This window comes from Sus scrofa, chromosome 17 (genome assembly GCF_054392235.1).
Source record: "Sus scrofa isolate SSC_HxYL_T2T_F1_AM1 chromosome 17, Sscrofa_HxYL_maternal_Yorkshire_Landrace_v2.0, whole genome shotgun sequence".
In the NCBI taxonomy this organism is placed as follows: domain Eukaryota; kingdom Metazoa; phylum Chordata; class Mammalia; order Artiodactyla; family Suidae; genus Sus; species Sus scrofa.
Window position 1 is genome coordinate 28,381,058 of NC_139399.1, and position 17,704 is coordinate 28,398,761.

Genomic DNA, 17,704 nt, shown 5'->3' on the forward strand with positions numbered 1-17,704 from the left:
AGATCTTGGTTTTGTAAAGTCTTCTCAGATATGATGCCAACAGCACAAGTGCCAAAAGAAAAGAAAGGTAAATTAGACCTCATACAAATTAAAAACATTTTTTTTATGTTTTTATGTTTTCTTTTTTTAAACTCAAGTGTAGTTGATTTACATTAGTTTCAGTATAATACATAGTGAATCAATATTTTAGAGACTATACTCCATTTAAAGTTATTATAAAACATTGACTATATTTCCTGTGTTGTACAATATATCCTTGTTTATTTATTTTACATTTAGTAGTTTGTCCCTCTTACTCCCCTACTCCTATCTTGCTCTCCCCCCCTTCCCTCTCCCCACTGGTTACCACGAGTTTGTTCTCTGTATCTATGGATCTGTTTCTGTTTTGCTACATTCATTTATTTGTTTCATTTTTAAAATTCCATATATAAGTGATATCATACAATATTTGTCTTTTTCTGCCTGACTTAATTCACTAAGCAAAATACACTTCAGTTCCATCCATATTGTTGCAAATGGCACAATTTCATTTTTTTATGGCTGAATATTCTGGTGTGTGTGTATGTGTGAGAGACATCTCTTTATCAATTTATCTCTTGCTAGGCACTTAGATTACTTCCATATCTTGGCTATTGTAAATATGGCTGTTAGGAACGTTGTGGTGCATGTATCTTTTCAAATTACTGTTTTTGTTTTCTTTGAATATATACTCATCATCGGAATTGCTGGATCCCATGGTATCTTGGTTTTTAGTTTTTCTGGAAAACCCCATACTATTTTCAATAGTTGCTATACCAGGTTACAATCCCACTAACGGTGTAATAGAGCTCCTTTTCTTCCACGTTCTTGCCAACATTTGCTATTTATAGATTTCTTGACAATGACAAATTTTGACAGGTGTGAGGTGATATCTCACTGTGGTTTTTATTTTCATTTCTCTGATGATCAGTGATGTTGAGCTTTTTTTTTTCATGTGTTTGTTGGTCATCTTTATGTCTTAGGATAAAACTCTATGCCGGTCTTCTACCCATTTTTAATTTTTTTTTTGAGTAGTATGAGCTGTTTATGTATTTTGGATATTAATCCTTTATCACCATATCATTTGCACATATTTTCTCATATTCAATAGGTGTCTTTTTGTGGATAATTTCCTTTACTATGAAAAGAACTCAAGTTTACTTAGGTCCCATTTGTTTATTTTTGCTTTTGTTTCCTATGCCTTAGGAGACAGATCCCCCAAAATATTGCTTTGACTTATGTCAAAACTGTCCCGCCTGTATTTTCTTCTAGGAATTTTATGGTTTCCGGTCTTACATTCAGCCTTTAATCCCTTTTGAGTTTATTTTTGTATATGATGTGAGAAAATGTTCTAATCTCATTATTTTACGTGTCTGGCTTTCCCAGCACCACTTATTAAAGGCACAGTCTTTTCTCCATTGTATATTCTTGCCTCCTTTGTCATAGATTAGTTGATCATAGGTGTGTAAGTTTATTTCTGGGCTTTCAGTTCTGTTTCACTGATAGATGTGTCAGTTTTTGTGCCAGTACCTTATGGTTTTATTACTGTAGATTTGTAGTATAGTCTGAAGTCAGGGAGCATGATTCCTCCAGCTCTATTCTTCTTTCTCAAGATTGTTTTGGCTATTCAGGGTCTTTTGTGTTTCTACACAAATTTTAAAATTATTTGTTCTAGTCCTGTGAAAAATACCATTGGTGTTTTGAAATAGATGGCATTGAATCTGTAGATTGCTTTCGGTAGTGTGGGCATTCTAATATCATACTCAATGGTGAAAAGATGAAAGCTTTTCCTCTAAAATCAGAAACAAGACAAGGATGCCTACTCTCATGACTTCTATTTTAACATAGTATTAGAAGTTCTTGCCGCAGGAATCAGACAAGAAAAAGAAATAAGAGCATTCAAATTGGAAGGGAAGAAATAAAACTACTACTCTCTGCAGATGACGTGATACTATACAAAGAAAACCATAAAGCCTACCCTCAAAAAATATTAATAAATGAATTCATTGAAATTACAGGGCACAAGATTAAATATATAGAACTCTATTACTTTCCTATACACTAATAATGAACTATCAGAATAAGAAGACAGGAAAACAATTCCATTTAAAATCACATCAAAAAAGAATAAAATACCTAGGAATAAAGTTAACCAAGGAGGTGAAGGTATACTCGGAAAACTATAAAACACTGATGAAGGAAATTGAAGATGATACAAAGAAATGGGAAGATATCCTGTATTCATGGATTGGAAAAATTCAAAAACGTTTTGAACTTCAGAGGGTATCATCAAAAAAGTGAAAAGACAACCTACAGAATGGGATGAAATATTTGCAGATCATATACTGGATAATGTTCTAGTGTCTGGAATATACAAATAAGTATTACAATTCAACAACCAAAGGAAAATAACCTAATTTTTTAAATGGGCAAAAAAATCTCAGTAGAAGTTTCTGCAGTTAAGATATAAATGGTCAATGAGCACATGAAAAGATGCTGAACAACATTTGCCATTAGGGAAATACAAATCATACCACAATGAAATGATACTTCGCATCCACAAAGATGGCTATAATCAATCAGACAGATATGACAAGTGTTGTTGAGGAATGTGGAAAAACTGGAAGCCTCATGTATTGCTCCTAGGGATATAAAATGGCACAGATGCTTTGGGGAATGATCTGGCAGTTTTCTGGTACTAAAAGACCCAAGAGTTCCACTCCTAGGTATGCACGCAAAGAGATAAAAATATGTGTTCACACAAACACTTGTATACAAATATATAATAGCATTATTCATAATAGCCCAAAATTAGAAATGACCCAAATTTCCATCAGCCAATGAATGAATAAATAAAATGTGGTACATCTATTTGATGTAACATTATTTGGCCATAAAATGAATGAAGTACTGATTATATAACATAATGAATCTTGAAGACATAGTAAATAAAAGAAACCAGTCACAGAAAGTCGTGTCTTACATGATTTCATTTATATGCAATGTCCAAAAGAAGCAAATCAATTGAGACAGAAAAGAGATTAGTGGTTTTCCAGGGGCTGGTAGGAGGACAGAATTGTAAATAATGGGGATGAGGTTTATTTTGGGGTGAATAAAATATTCTAACATTACATTTTGGTGATGGTTGCCCAACTCTGTGAGTATATTTAAATCCACTGAACTGTTTTGTGAATTGTATGTGAATTATATTTCAGTGAACCTACTACGTTTTTAAAATTATATCAGATGACTGACGACCTCATGTGGATAAATTACCTAAACTTTAAAGTCCTTCACCAGATAAAAATTAATTCGAGAGATTTAAATATTTAGGAGGAATTAAGGGAATCTTTAAATGTGAGTCTATGTTTTTTAGAAAGCTGAATATATAAAACTCAGATCTGTTAATTCAGGACAAACTTCCTGAACACTAGGAGAAGAAAGTATTTGGTATTCTTTCCTTGGTCAACACCTCATTGTGCTATGACAAATTTTATGAAATATCCTATACTGGGTTGTCCAAGCCATTATTTAAGAGAAGCATTAAGGTAAGTTTTGAGGGTTTAAAATATATCAGATGTAAGTGAAAACAAAATTTAAAATGTTTTTTAAATTCTTTTTTCTCTAACATATTCATTTGAAAAACACATGCTAATATTTTTTCTTTGTTTCTTCATTCAGTTTGCCAAAGAAACAGACAAGGTGTGATATTTTAATCATCTGTGTAGCTTTAATATTCTAGTGACATATTTTTTTTTGCTCCACGTTCTGCACAGAGTCATTTCACAAGCAGACGCTATGAGAAGAAATGAGAGAAATTTCTATCTTATTTTGCATGAGAAACTCATCAGACAAATTGATAAATACTTAATAAAAATAGTTTATGGGAGGGGGGTAAGAAGTAGGTGGTAAGAGAAAATTGAAATAAAATTACTCATTTTTAAGAGTAAAATAAGATTGATTTAAAAATATAATCCATTAACAGATTGGTTTTAAATTACTATGTATTTCAGTTAACTCCTAATTTATGTTTGCTGTGTTCTTTTCCCCTCCTACCTTGTAAAGTTTTCAAAGCCAAGGGAGAAATAACCAGTTTATCACTCACAGTTATCAGAAAAATGAGTGCTTAATAATAGTAATAACGGCTCCTTTAATCCTGCATTAGATAAAGTGCCTTTATTTGCCTTTATTTTGTCCTTTAAGCATTGTCAGGGGTAGGGGTGTATTATTATTCTCATTATAGGAAAAGAAATGGAACCTCTTACAGATCAAACTATTCAATAGATTATTTATGTAAAGTTAAATGTAGAGTGAGGACTGAAATCCATGTCATTTGCTGAGTCCCTTATTTAGCAATTACATAGCAGGCTATGCTATTTATTGGCCTTTGCTAGTGACTAGCCTATATAAGGATTGACATGGATGTGCTTTCCAGCTAACTCAAAACCCTGGAAACTGGAGTATGAATAGGTAAAGGTAATAGGTATGAATAGGTATGAGTAGGTAAATGTACCTGGAATAGGTAATGTATCCAGTGCATTCTCCATACATCCAGTCAGATATACAAGTGCCCACTGAAACCCTGTCAGAGCCTTCGACAGAGCTGAACATTTCTCCTAACTTTCATTCTCCTGGATTCTGCACCATCTACCATCTCTACAAATGACCAGTCTGTCCCATTTTTTGAAGAAAACACAAATCTCTCTCTATACTTGTTTGGCCTGCATGCAACCTTCAGAGCTTCAAAGACCAAGTCTGTTCTCTCTTTTCATGAGTAAGCATTCAAAGATAGCTTTTATGAGTGCTCTTAAATACCTTCTTTCCTACACTCAAAAGAATGTTCTTGCAACAAGTTCTGATAAATTATACAGTAGATGAATGTCGGCCATGTATGTCTTGCATTCATTTCTCTTCCTTATGTTACACCACATTGGAGTAACCAGCCTTGTCCCTATCTCATTGTAACTGTCCCCATTGTATTGACTCCTCCATCAGATCCATTTTCCGCAGCCCAGTTAAGCAGTGAATTCCTTCCCCCTAGTTGTAGGGATGGAATTGCAACCCAAGCCAGGCTAACAGAAGTCAACTCCAGGACTTCTGTTGCAACTATTGGGAAAAAAGAACCTTACCCCTGGTGTTGCTAGGCAAAGATGGTGAGATGTGATTCCAGAGCTGCTAGAAGTCAGTACCTGCCAAGAGATTACCTGAGTGTGAAGCCCACACAGAGGATGGCTGTACCAAGGGGTTGGAAAGATGGGAAGAGGATAGGGCATGGATCCCTAGACCACACCCTACTTAAAAGACAGATAGGTCTCAACTTTTCATACAAAGGGCCAATAAAGTCCTTTTTTAGAGAACAAGGTCATTTGATTTGCATTCTGTGAATTTCTTCCAAAATAATCCTTTCTAAAACCCAAATTTCTAGATTCTTCACCATCTTCCTCTTTTTTATGGACACCCGTTGGCTAAGGTAATGTGAATGAACAATGAATCCAGCTAAAACCCACATTATTAGCATAGCAAATAATATGTGAATAGAAGGTGGGGTTTTTAGGGGATGAGAATGATAAGGGTTTTGGAGATAGCCTTTGAAGACCTTGATTGCCATGCTGAAGATTTTAGACTGGGGAGTTCCCTGGTGGTCTGGTGGTTAGAATTCAGTGCTTTCACCACCTTGGCCCAGGTTCAATCTCTAGTCTGGGAACTGAGATTCCCACATCAAGCTGCTGCATGTTGTAGCCAAAACAAAAGAAGATATTTTAGATTTTATTGTATACGCAAAGGATCCCATTTGAAGTTTTTTCAAGAGGAGTGTGACATGATGCAGCTTGAGTTTTTATGCTTAAAATAAAAACCTCTGGAGGCAGAGAGAACTGTTTTGAAGAATAAGAGGCTTGGGAGTTCTCATTGTGGCTCAGCAGAAATGAATCTGACTAGCAACCATGAGGATGCAGGTTCGATCCCTGGCCTCACTCTGTTAAAGGATCCCGTGTTGCCGTGAGCTGTGGTGTAGGCCACAGACGCCACTTGGATCTGGCATTGCTATGGCTGTGGCCAGCAGCTACAACTCCCATGTGACCCCTAGCCTGGGAATCTCCACATGCCGCAAATGCAGCCCTAAAAAGAAAAAAAAAAAAAATAAGAGGCTTGAGGTCAGAGAGAAGTTATTCAGTTAGTGAAGCAGAGTAGCTGAGAAAAGATGGATCTGGGTTGTCTGTTGCACTTTAAAAGAAGAAAGAATGGAACTACTGGTAAAAGTCACAGAATTTCACAATGGTTGGTCATGGAAATAATCAAATAAAATGTGTGGTTCTGAGTCAGAGGATTTTTCATAATTTCCTTTTCTTCTCTGGAAACTCACTGGTACTCTCTAAAATTTCAATGTATTTGTTTTAAGAGAACTATAGACCCTGGTACAGTTGATGTACAATATGTAAGTTACAGATGCACAGTATAGCGATTCATAATTTTTAAAAGTTATATCCCATTTATAGTTATTATAAAATGTTGGCTCTATTCCCCGTGTTGTGCAGTCTATCCCAAATCTCTCATGTAGAATCTTGATTGACCCCAATATGTGGGGCCGAAAGGAACGCATGTATGGGGTCCAGCTCTACCAGTCAGGTGGGGGAGGGGAGAGGAAGTCCAGCCAATGGTGAGAAAGCCCACAGAAAGTAACAAACTCTTAGAAGGAACAGAGGGTAAAGTGAAGAATGGAAAAATGAAAACAAAACACAAATATGGGGTAACTTCTTGTGTTTCAGTGGCTGACTGCATGGTTGTCCTCCATTCTGCACCCTCCCCCACATGCACACCTTGATATGGCTTCATAGCAGAAGATATTTCCCACCCCTTGACTTGGGGCTGTCCCACATGTCTTGCTTCAGCCAGTGGGGTGGGGATAAAGTGACCTCATGAAAATTCTAAGTCATGAGAGGCCTTACGTATTTCTTATTTATTTATTAATTATTAGTTGATTTATAATGCTCTGCAAATTTCTGCTGTACAGCAAAGTGACCCAGTCATTCATCTATCTATCTATCTATCTATCTATCTATCTATCCGTTCCCTTTCTCATATTATTTTCCATCATGGTCTATCCCAAGAGACTGGATATAGCTCCTGTGCTGTACAGTTGGACCTCATTGCTTATCCATCGTGACTGTAAAGCCTAAGTATCCAATTCCCTCTTGAGCCTTGGAAAGAAGTCATTTGTTGATATAAGAATGAAAAGCACAACAAGCAAAGCTGCATCAGCTTCCTCATAGATTTACAGTTGAAGGGCAGAGGCACCTTGATCCATGGTCTGAGGCAGAGTTGCCCACCAGCTGAAGCTGGTCTATCATCACCTGAACATCGGTGGCATAAAAAAACAATTGTCTTAAGATACTGAGTTTGGGGATGGTTTGTTAATGTATCACTATTCTGGCACCAACTAACTGATACAACAGCCATGACATGAAACCTCAGAAGTATTTTTTTCAGTTTCAGGAAAGCTTTCTAATACAAATATGACAATCTACTACTTATACAAGAATGTACTTATGTGGTGACTCAAGGGTTAATACTTCGCACAGTTTCAGTGGAATGTCAATATTAAGGTATAAAATTCTGGGGAAAAAAAGAAAAATTAGGAGTTCCCTTGTGGCCTAGAGGTTAAGGATTTGGTATTGTCACTGCTGTGGCTCCCATTCAATCTCTGGCCCAGGAAGTTTACACCAGGGGTGCAGCCAAAAAAAAAAAAAAAAAAAAAAAAAAAAAAAGGAAAATTCATATGGCATGTCCATTTGGAAAAAATGCTGCAAATTAAAACTAAGAAAAGATGCTGAAGTTTTTGCTAATTTTTAATTTTTTGTCTTTGTAGGGCTGCACCTGCAGGCTTGGGGTCAAATGGGAGCTGTAGCTGCCAGTCTACACCATAGCCATCCCAATGGGGGATCCAAGCTGCACCTGTGACCTACACAACAGCTCACAGCAACACTGGATCCTTAACCCAGTGAGTGAGGCCAGGGATTTAACCCGCATCTTCATGGATAATAGCATCTGTTTCAGCTGAAACATGAAGGAATCCTCTGTTTTTTAAAGATACCCATTTTAGTCATTTTGAGCTGCTCTAACAAAATACCATAGACTAAGTGGTTTAAACAATGAAAATTTATTCCTTACATTTCTGGAGGCAGGAAAATCCAAGAGCAAGGTTTAGGCAGGGTTTAATTTCTGGTGGGGATTATTTTCCTGGCTGGCAGATGGCTACCTTCATGCCGTGTTCTCACAGGTGGAGAAAGATACATTTCTGGTATCTCTTCCTCTATTGTAAGGAGACAAGTTTTGCTGGATCAGGACTCCAACCTTAGGACTCCTTTTAGCATTAATGACCTCCATAAATGTTCTATCTCCAATGTAGTCTCAAGGAAGTTAGGAAAAAAAAAAAAAAAGGAGGTCCTGCTGTGGCACGGTGGGTTAAGGATCTAACTGCAATGGCTTGGGTCACTGCAGAGGTGGCAGTTTGATCCAGCCTGGTGTAGTGGGTTAAGGATCCAGCATTGCTGCAGCTGTGGCACACGTCACAGCTGTGGCTTGCATTCAACCCCTGGCCCAGGAACTTCCATATGCTGTGGATATAGCAACAACAAAAAAGAAGGTTAGAACTTCAGTATATGAATCTGGGGGGACACAGTTCAGTTCATAGCAAGACTTTAATCTGGGCTCAGTGGTTCTGAATTCTTCTCAAGTAGTAGCATATAGAAGAGAAATAACTAATAGCAATAATGATAAAATAGTGACATGATATTGTATATTTTTCACTACTTTATTTCCATAATAATTAATGTTTTATACTAAGGTGGCAATAGTTCCTGCCTTTAATGTTTAAATGAGGAAATTAAAATATTGTATAAATGAGGAGAATAAATGATTTGACAGGAAATAATTATGATGACCCAAGGAGAAGCTGAGAAAGCCTGAGAATTCATCCCTATATTTTTTTTATGATGATAATCTTTAGGATCAGAGAAGGGGAAGTTGGGACTTAACTTATGTAAGCCACTCCCATTTGGACATTAGATTTGAGAAGTCCTTCATGTTCCAGATGATCTATGAAACTGGTCATTCTAGAGATAAAGATACTGAGGTGCAAATTTGGGTTGGCTTGTTCTAAGTCACACGTAAATGGAAACCTGCTCCATCTTGCAAAGAACCTCCAGCTCTGACGCCTTGAGCAGACATTAAGGTAGTAATAACAGCTGTTAAAACTATCAATTTTCACTAGAAAATTAGTGAAAATTAGAAATAGCATCAACTAAAGACTGGTAATGAGTTCATATTTTAATGGAGACTGGGAGGTGAACGAAAGCTGAAAGAAAGGCATAAAGAAATACTGTGGGCATTTAGAAGTGAGAATAACAGGAGTTGTAAGACTAAAATAGGCTCATTCCTTCTGAAATTAAAAACTTTTGAAAAACTTTATACTGCATTCAATGGACATTGTCCATTCATTTCTCTGAACGTTGGAAATGACTTCTGAGAAAAACTAATATGTAAAAAAATAGGAAAAAAAATCTGGAAGAAACAAGTTTCAAGAATTGAAAAATCTTCGCATGGAATATACTATCCTAATTTATAATCTTATAGAAATTAAATATTTTATTTATTTATGTATTCTTGTATTTATTTATTTTTGCTTTTTAGAGCCATACCTGCAGAAGATGGAAATTCGTAGGCTAAGGGTTGAATCAAAGCTACAGCTGCCAGCCTATACCACATAGCAACTCAGGATCTGAGCCGTGTCTGTGACCTACACCATAGCTCACGGCAACGCCACATCCTTAACCCAGTGAGTATGTCCAGGGATAGAACCTTCATCCTCCTGAATACTAGTCAGAGTCATTACTGCGGAGCGATGACAGGAACTCTGAAGTTAACTATTTTTAGATATCTATATCCATATAATTTTGACCCATGCAACCATACTTTGGAAGTTACTATAGAATGTTCACCTGTATAAGAAGAAATGACAGTGTGGTTGACAAGTATAAATATAATAAAATTCATTGAGTTAAAAGAAAAAGAAATGACGCACTGACAGGAGACATTAAGATCCAAGAAGAAGGGGTCATGACAGACACGAGCTGTGGACAAAAGAGCCAGAAGTAAAGTCTGTCCCAGGATGACAGACCTAGAGAAAGGAAACCAGGTTGGAGCAACAAGACAATAGCTCTGGGGAAAGGTCTCCAGGAAGGAAAAATAAGTGATTGCTAGATTATCTGTTATGATATGCCACGTGGCGTAAAGAAAATTTCTGAAAGGTATATAGTAGATCTGATGGAATATTTGGAAAGGTAATGAGGATAAATACAGAGATAACTATGTCTAGTAGAATAATGGCAATTATTAATTCCCGGAAAAAACCAAAGTTGTATAAGGAAGGACATGAAATTATGATACAATAATTGGCTTAGTGAATAACATCTACTTAGGAATAATGAAATAAACAGATGTCATTGATTAAACGTCAGATAACTATATTAAGCATACGGAGAAAGTGGTTTTAAAGGACTTTATGAGTTATCTATTGTTGCCTAACAAATTGCACAACTACAAATGTAATAAATTCATTGAGTAATAAAAAACCCAATTACCCTCAAACTTTGTATCCTAACACAAATATTTATTCTCTTCACACTTCCTGTAGATCAAGAATTAGGGAGCAGTTTAGCAGGATGGCTCTGGCTCTGGGTTTCTCATGAAGTTAGAGTCTACGTGTTGGCAGGGTCTGCATCATCTGAAGACTTGGCTGGGCTGGAGGGATCACCTCAAGCTCAATCACAGTGTCAGAAATCTTCTGTTCCTCAGTGGATGCTGAAGGGTGCACCGTTCCTTACCATGTGGGCCTCTTCTCACAGCATAGCAGCCAGCTTCTCCTAGTGCCAGTTATCCGAGAGAGAGAGAGAGAGAGAGAGAGAGAGAGAGAGAGAGAGAGAGACCCTGATGGACGCAACAGTGCCTTCATGATACAGTCTCCAAAGCTGGACACTATCACCTGTTTTATTTCATTTGTCAGAGGTGAGTTACAGATTCCGGCCCACACTCAAGGGAAGGTGGATTAAGCCAAGTGAAGAACACCATAGAATCTGTGGACATAGTCTTTAACCAACTCCCTGCCTTCCTTCCTTGCTTTCTCTTTTTAGGGCCGCACCTGCAGCATATGGAAATTCTCAGGCTAGGGGAGAATCAGAGCTGCAGGCGAATGATACAGCCACAGCAACGCCAGATCCAAGCTGCGTCTGCTACCTATACCACATCTCACGGCAATGCCGGATTCTTAATCCACTGAGCAAGGCCAAAGATTGAACCTGCGTCCTCATGCATATTAGTCAGATTTGTTATGACTAGTATAAATGAGGAACTCCTGTGAACATATTTTTTAAATCCATGTAAACTTTTGATCAATTATAAAGTGTCGAGATAAACTCTAAATTTGATTAATCAAAGTAGTATAAGCCTTTTAACATGTAAGTACTATTAAAAATAGTTAAAAGAGATAGTGGTTGTCTCTGAGGAGAATTGGGGAGGTAAGGAGGGGGCAGAGATAGTGAATTTTTTTTTTTTTTTTGTCTTTTTGTCTTTTCTAGGGCCGCTCCCACGGCATATGGAGGTTCCCAGGCTAGGGGTTGAATCAGAGCTGTAGCCACTGGCCTATGCCAGAGCCATAGCAACTCAAGATCCAAACCACATCTGCAACCTACACTGCAGCTCAAAGCAACACCAGATCTTTAACCCACTGAGCAAGGCAAGGGATCAAACCCGCAATCTCGTGGTTCCTAGTTGGATTCGTTAACCACTGAGCCATGATGGGAACTCCCTATTTTTGTATTATTATTTTCACAGCTCACTTCATCACTGTTTTATTAAAAGCTTTGTAAAATTGAAGGCAAAGAAATAAAATGGAAAATAGATAAACCTTCTCACCGTGTATCCAGCATCATGTAATGCCATGTCTTATACCATCCAAAGCTTCCTTGTATAACATTAGCTTCAACTGTTCCATTGTTTGAGAATGAGAGGTCTAAAGAAAGAAAAGGGGGAGTTCCCATTGTGGTGCAGCAGAAACAAATCCAACTAGGAACCATGAGGTTGCGGGTTCGATCTCTGGTCTCAATCAGTGGGTTAAGGATCCGGCATTACCATGAGCTGTGGTGTAGGTCGCAGACACAACTCAGATCTGGTGTTGCTGTGGCTGTGATGAAGGCCAGCAGCTACAGCTCTGATTGGACCCCTAGCCTGGGAACCTCCATATGCTGCAGGTGCAGCCCTGAAAGACAAAAAGAAAAGAAAAGAAAAGGAATGTTAGAGAGATTCTTCTCCCCAACTGATTTTTCTGAAAGGAAGGGAAGGGGCAGGAAGGAAAGAATAAGGAAAAGAGAGGGGCAGATAGGATAGGGAGGGGGAGGAGGAGGCGAGAGGGAAGGGAAAATAGATACTGTACTGGTACTTGTGTTCTCCTTCAAAGCCACCATATATTGCAGCCCTTCAGTATACTGTGAAATAAGGTAAACATTTCTCCAAAGAAGATATACAGATGGCCAACAAGCACTTGAAACAATGCTCAACATCACTGATTATCAGAGAAATGTGAATCAGAGCTACCATGAGATACCACCTCATACCAGTCAGAATGCCCATCATTAACACGTCCACAAATAGCAAATGCTGGAGAGGGTGTGGAGAAAAGGGAACCCTCCTGCACTGTTGGTGGGAATGTAAGCTGGTACAACCACTATGGAGAACAGTGTGGAGGTACCTTAGAAAATTATACGTAGAACTACCATATGACCCAGCAATCCCACTCTTGGGCATATGTCCAGACAAAACTCTACTTAAAAAAGACACATGCACCCACATGTTCATTGCAGCACTATTCACAATAGCCAAGACATGGAATCAACCCAAATGTCCATTGACAGATGATTGGATTAGGAAGATGTGGTATATATACACAATAAATACTACTCGGCCATAAAAAAGAACAAAATAATGCCATTTGCAGCAACATGGATGGTACTAGAGACTCTCATCCTGAGTGAAGTAAGTCAGAAAGAGAAAGACAAATACCATATGATATCACTTATATCTTGAATCTAATATATGGCACAAATGAACCTTTCCACAGAAAAGAAAATCATGGATTTGGAGAAGAGACTTGAAGTTGCCAGTGGGGAAGGGGAGGGAGTGGGAGGGACTGGGAGCTTGGGGTAATATATGCAGAATGTTGCCTTCAGGATGGATTAGCAGTGGGATCCTGCTTTGTAGCACTGGGAACTCTGTCAATTATCATGGAACACATAATGTGAGAAAAGAGAATGTATACATGTATGTGTAACTGGGTAACCATGCTGTGCAGTAGAAAAAATATATAAAGAAATTTAAAAAAACAAAAAATTTAAAATGAATCTCGAGGGCGTTTCCATCATGGATCATAGGTAACTAACCCAGCTAGTATCCGTGGGGATGTGGGTTTGATCCCTGGCCTTGCTCAGTGGATTAAGAATCTGGTATTGCTTTGAGCTGTGGTGTAGGTTGCAGACATGGCTTGGATCTGGCATTGTTGTGGCTGTGGTGTAGGCCAGCAGCTACAACTCCAATTCAACTCCTAGCCTGGGAAATTCCATATGCACAGGTGCATCCCTAAAACAAAACAAAACAAAATAAAAAATAATTTAAAAATTTAAAAATAAAAGGAATCATGATAAATCAGTTATCAAGGAACTTGATTAATCTTTGTTGAATGAATTAATGAATTCCCAAAGACCTAAAGCTCAAATGCTTTCAGTTCGCCAATATTATGGATTTTCCCACAAGGATATGGGAAAGCAATTGCTATATTCCTAGGGAAAATTTTATCTGCAGTCTTTCTTGTTTCTATATCTATTTTATGCACATTTTTTTGGTTATGCCTGTGGTATGTGAAAGTTCCCAGGCCAGGGATGGAACCTGAGCCACAGCAGCAACCCAGACCACTGTATTGACAGGGCCAGATCCTTAACCCACTGAGCCACTAGGGAACTCCTGTTTTGTGAATTTTTTTTTTTTTTTTTTTTTTTTTACCATTTCTTGGGCCGCTCCCGCGGCATATGGAGGTCCCCAGGCTAGGGGTCGAATTAGAACTGTAGCTGCCAGCCTACACCAGACCCACAGCTAAGCGGGATCCAAGCCGTATCTGCAACCTACACCACAGCTCCCAGCAACGCCGGATTCTCAACCCACTGAGCAAGACCAGGGATTGAACCCGCAACCCCATGGTTCCTAGTCAGATGCGTTAACCACTGAGCCACGACGGGAACTCCCTTGTGCACATTTTTATCTTTGTTTCCATGGCACCAAATACTCCTTAGGGTATATAACTTGAAAAGGCATCTGTCCCTTGGCTAGGCTCTAGAGCAGGCAACTGTCCTGCTTACCCTAAGTAGATCCATGTAGGCTTTTCTCTTTCCCAGCCTCTCATCCTTATTCTATTCAGTGCTCTTTCTTCCTTCAGGCACCTGTGGTGACCAGGGAAGCCTCTTGGAAAGATGTGGGTTTTTTTGTTTGTATCTCTCTCCTATATGGCCACACACCTTTGTAAATATGTTAATTTTACAAAGTTTCACGCACCAAGGCATGCCATGTATATATTTACATTTTTTTTTAAGTGAGAATGTATATTCAGCACTGAGTGACAAAAATGAACTAGAGTGGGTTAAACAAATTGGGGGTTATATTTTTCTCATATAAGAATTGATCAGGCTCTTTTCTGGTTATCACTGCTCCAGGCATCATGAGCAGCATGGATGAGCATCACAACACCCTGTACGAGGCAGTTCGGGAGGTCCTGCATGGGAACTACTGCAAGTGCTGAAAGTTTCTGGAGATTGTGGAGCTTCAGATCAGCCTGAAGAACTATGACCCTCAGAAGGACAAATGCTTCTTAGGCACCGTCAGGATTAAGTCTACTCTCCGCCCCAAGTTCTCCATGTGTGTTCTGGGAGATAAGCAGCATTGTGATGAGGCCAAGGCTGTGGATGTCCTGCACATGGACACTGAGGCACTGAAGAAACTCAGCAAGAATAAGAAACTGGTCAAGAAGCTGGCCAAGAAGTACGATGCCTTTTTGGCTTCAGAGGCTCTATTCAAGCAGATTCCAGGGATCCTGGGCCCTGGCCTGAATAAGGCTGGCAAGTTCCCTTCCTTGACCCACAATGAGGATATGGTGGCCAAAGTTGATGAAGTGAAGTCCACGATCAAGTTCCAGATGAAGAAGTGTGGTGTCTGGCAGTGGCTGTTGGCCACATGAAGATGACAAATGATGAGCTGGTGTACAGCACCCACTTAGCTCTCAACTTCCTGGTGTCATTGCTCAAGAAAAATTGGCAGAACATCTGGACTTTGTACATTAAGGACACCATGAACAAGCCCCTGCACCTGTACTGAGGATCAGGTCAATAAACCATCTGCCACCATTTAAAAAAAAAAAAAGAAGAAGAAAAAAGAATTGATCAGGAAATAGGCTGTCTCTGTCTGCTTTTTCCTTTCCATGAAGCCATCTTAGGATGTAGTCTTCCAAACTCATCACTGTTGCCTCAGGGTTTCAGAATGGCTGCTGCACCCCTGCATTGCCTCCACATTCTATAAAAAGGTGGAAGCCAGTCAAGTCTCTCCTCCATTGAGTGCCTTTCTGAGAAGCCCCAACTTGTGACTTTCATTTCTTTCTCTTGACCAGAACTGTGTTATCTGACCACCCCACTCAATGTAAGAAAGACTGGGAGATATAAAGTAATTGTTTATGCAGGTATTGCTGTTTGTTTGTTCATTTTTAACCTGGATTAATTGCTGCTATGGCAACAATATGCCAAGACCTCAAGAACCACTCACTGAACCAAACCCATGATGCTGACTCAAATCAGGAATGATGATTGATTGTTTTTTAGGGCCGCACCCTCAGCACATGGAAGTTCCCAGGCTTGAAATCAAATTGAAGCTGCAGCTTCTGGCCTATGCCACAGCCACAGCTACGCCAGATCTGAGCCCTCTCTGCGACTTATACCATGGCTCAGGGCAACGCAGATCCTTAACCCACTGATCAGGGCCAGGGATTGAACCCTCATCCTCATGGATACTAGTTGGGTTCATTACCACTGAGCCACAACAGAACTCCTGTTTAAAGCCACTGAGTGTTAGGATGGATTATAATGCATCAAAGGTTAACTGGTGTAGTAGCTGCCTTAAATAAAATCAAGGCTATGTGTTTAGTAATGGAGAGCATAAAAAAGGCTCTTAATTAGGCAGCTAGTCTTCGTCATAGAGTAGGCCATTATTTTCCAACTCTATGGTATTCTGGGAGCTCAGATGAACTGATGTCTTTCTTAATTGATTTTTTTTTCAAAAATTCAATATAATGAGTTCCCGTCATGGCGCAGTGGTTAACGAATCTGCCTAGGAACCATGAGGTTGTGGGTTCGATCCCTGGCCTTGCTCAGTGGGTTAAGGATCCTCCATTGCTGTGAGCTGTGGTGTAGGTTGCAGATTCAGCTCAAATCCTGTGTTGCTGTGGCTGTGGTGTAGGCCAGTGGCTACAGCTCCAATTCGACCCCTAGCCTGGGAACCTCCATATGCCTCGGGTAGCAATCCTAGAAAAGGCAAAAAGACAACAACAAAAAAGAAATGAATATGATGATAATTATTTAACTATTATTTTATATTAAACTGAGAGATTCGGGATGCATATTGAGTGGGCACGTTCTACCGTTAGTGGGCAGGAGAGGAATGTACCAGCCTTGTGCCACCACAGGTTCTTACTCAGAGGAACCCCACCAACCATCATGGTGGTTTGGGCTATCATCCAGTTTAGGTGTTTTCATTTTTAGTCATATATTGCTCAAATCATGCCTGGGTAAGACTGGTATTTAGCTGGGAGGATAAAGAAATGCTGATTGGAAAAGCGTCAAGAGGTACGTAAAAATCCCATTAAGATTGTCTTTGACAGATCTGTGGGCTACAATAACATGTCTTTTTCTCATATAGCCTGGGAACTTTCCATGGCCTTGTAGGAGCCAATGCTAAAAAGGAAAAATAGAGCAATGATTATTATATCCATGTTGGCATATTATTTATTGAAATAAAGACAGCATATTTCTGCAGTGTTTTAGAAAGAAATATGTCTAAAGATGAGTCAGAAACCTCTCATATTTGTTCATTTTGAAACAACATGAAAATTGTAAACATAAACCATTAGATTTTTTTATGCAAAATGCAAGAATCCCAAATATCAGGTCCAAAAATTAGTGTTTTGTGGTGTCTATATTGAATTCTCTGATATGAAATTATATTTTAAGCTATAGTTTTATATATAGTTATTACCAAAACTAATTATGCTATATCTTTTAGATTAAAATATGTCAGTGTGTCTTTTAGTAAATGAGGAAATTTAAAAGTACTTTATATATAATCGATTAATATTTCAAATGCAATATATATGCATATGTGTACATGTATCTATACATATATCTAACTATGAGATCTATCTATATCTCATAGTTACTTAACTTGTCATTTGCTTAGTGTTGCTTCTTTAACACAAATGCATGAGGGTAAGAGATGGCTCCCTGGGTGACAGGGGGTATTGCCAATAGGACAGCAAAAATGTAACTCATGA

The 17,704-nt window shown here is 38.7% G+C and overlaps 1 pseudogene; it reads left to right on the plus strand.

The window, feature by feature from the left end:
• Positions 1-14,831: 14,831 nt before the first annotated feature.
• Positions 14,832-15,628, plus strand: LOC110257460 (large ribosomal subunit protein uL1 pseudogene; annotated as a pseudogene).
• Positions 15,629-17,704: the final 2,076 nt, after the last annotated feature.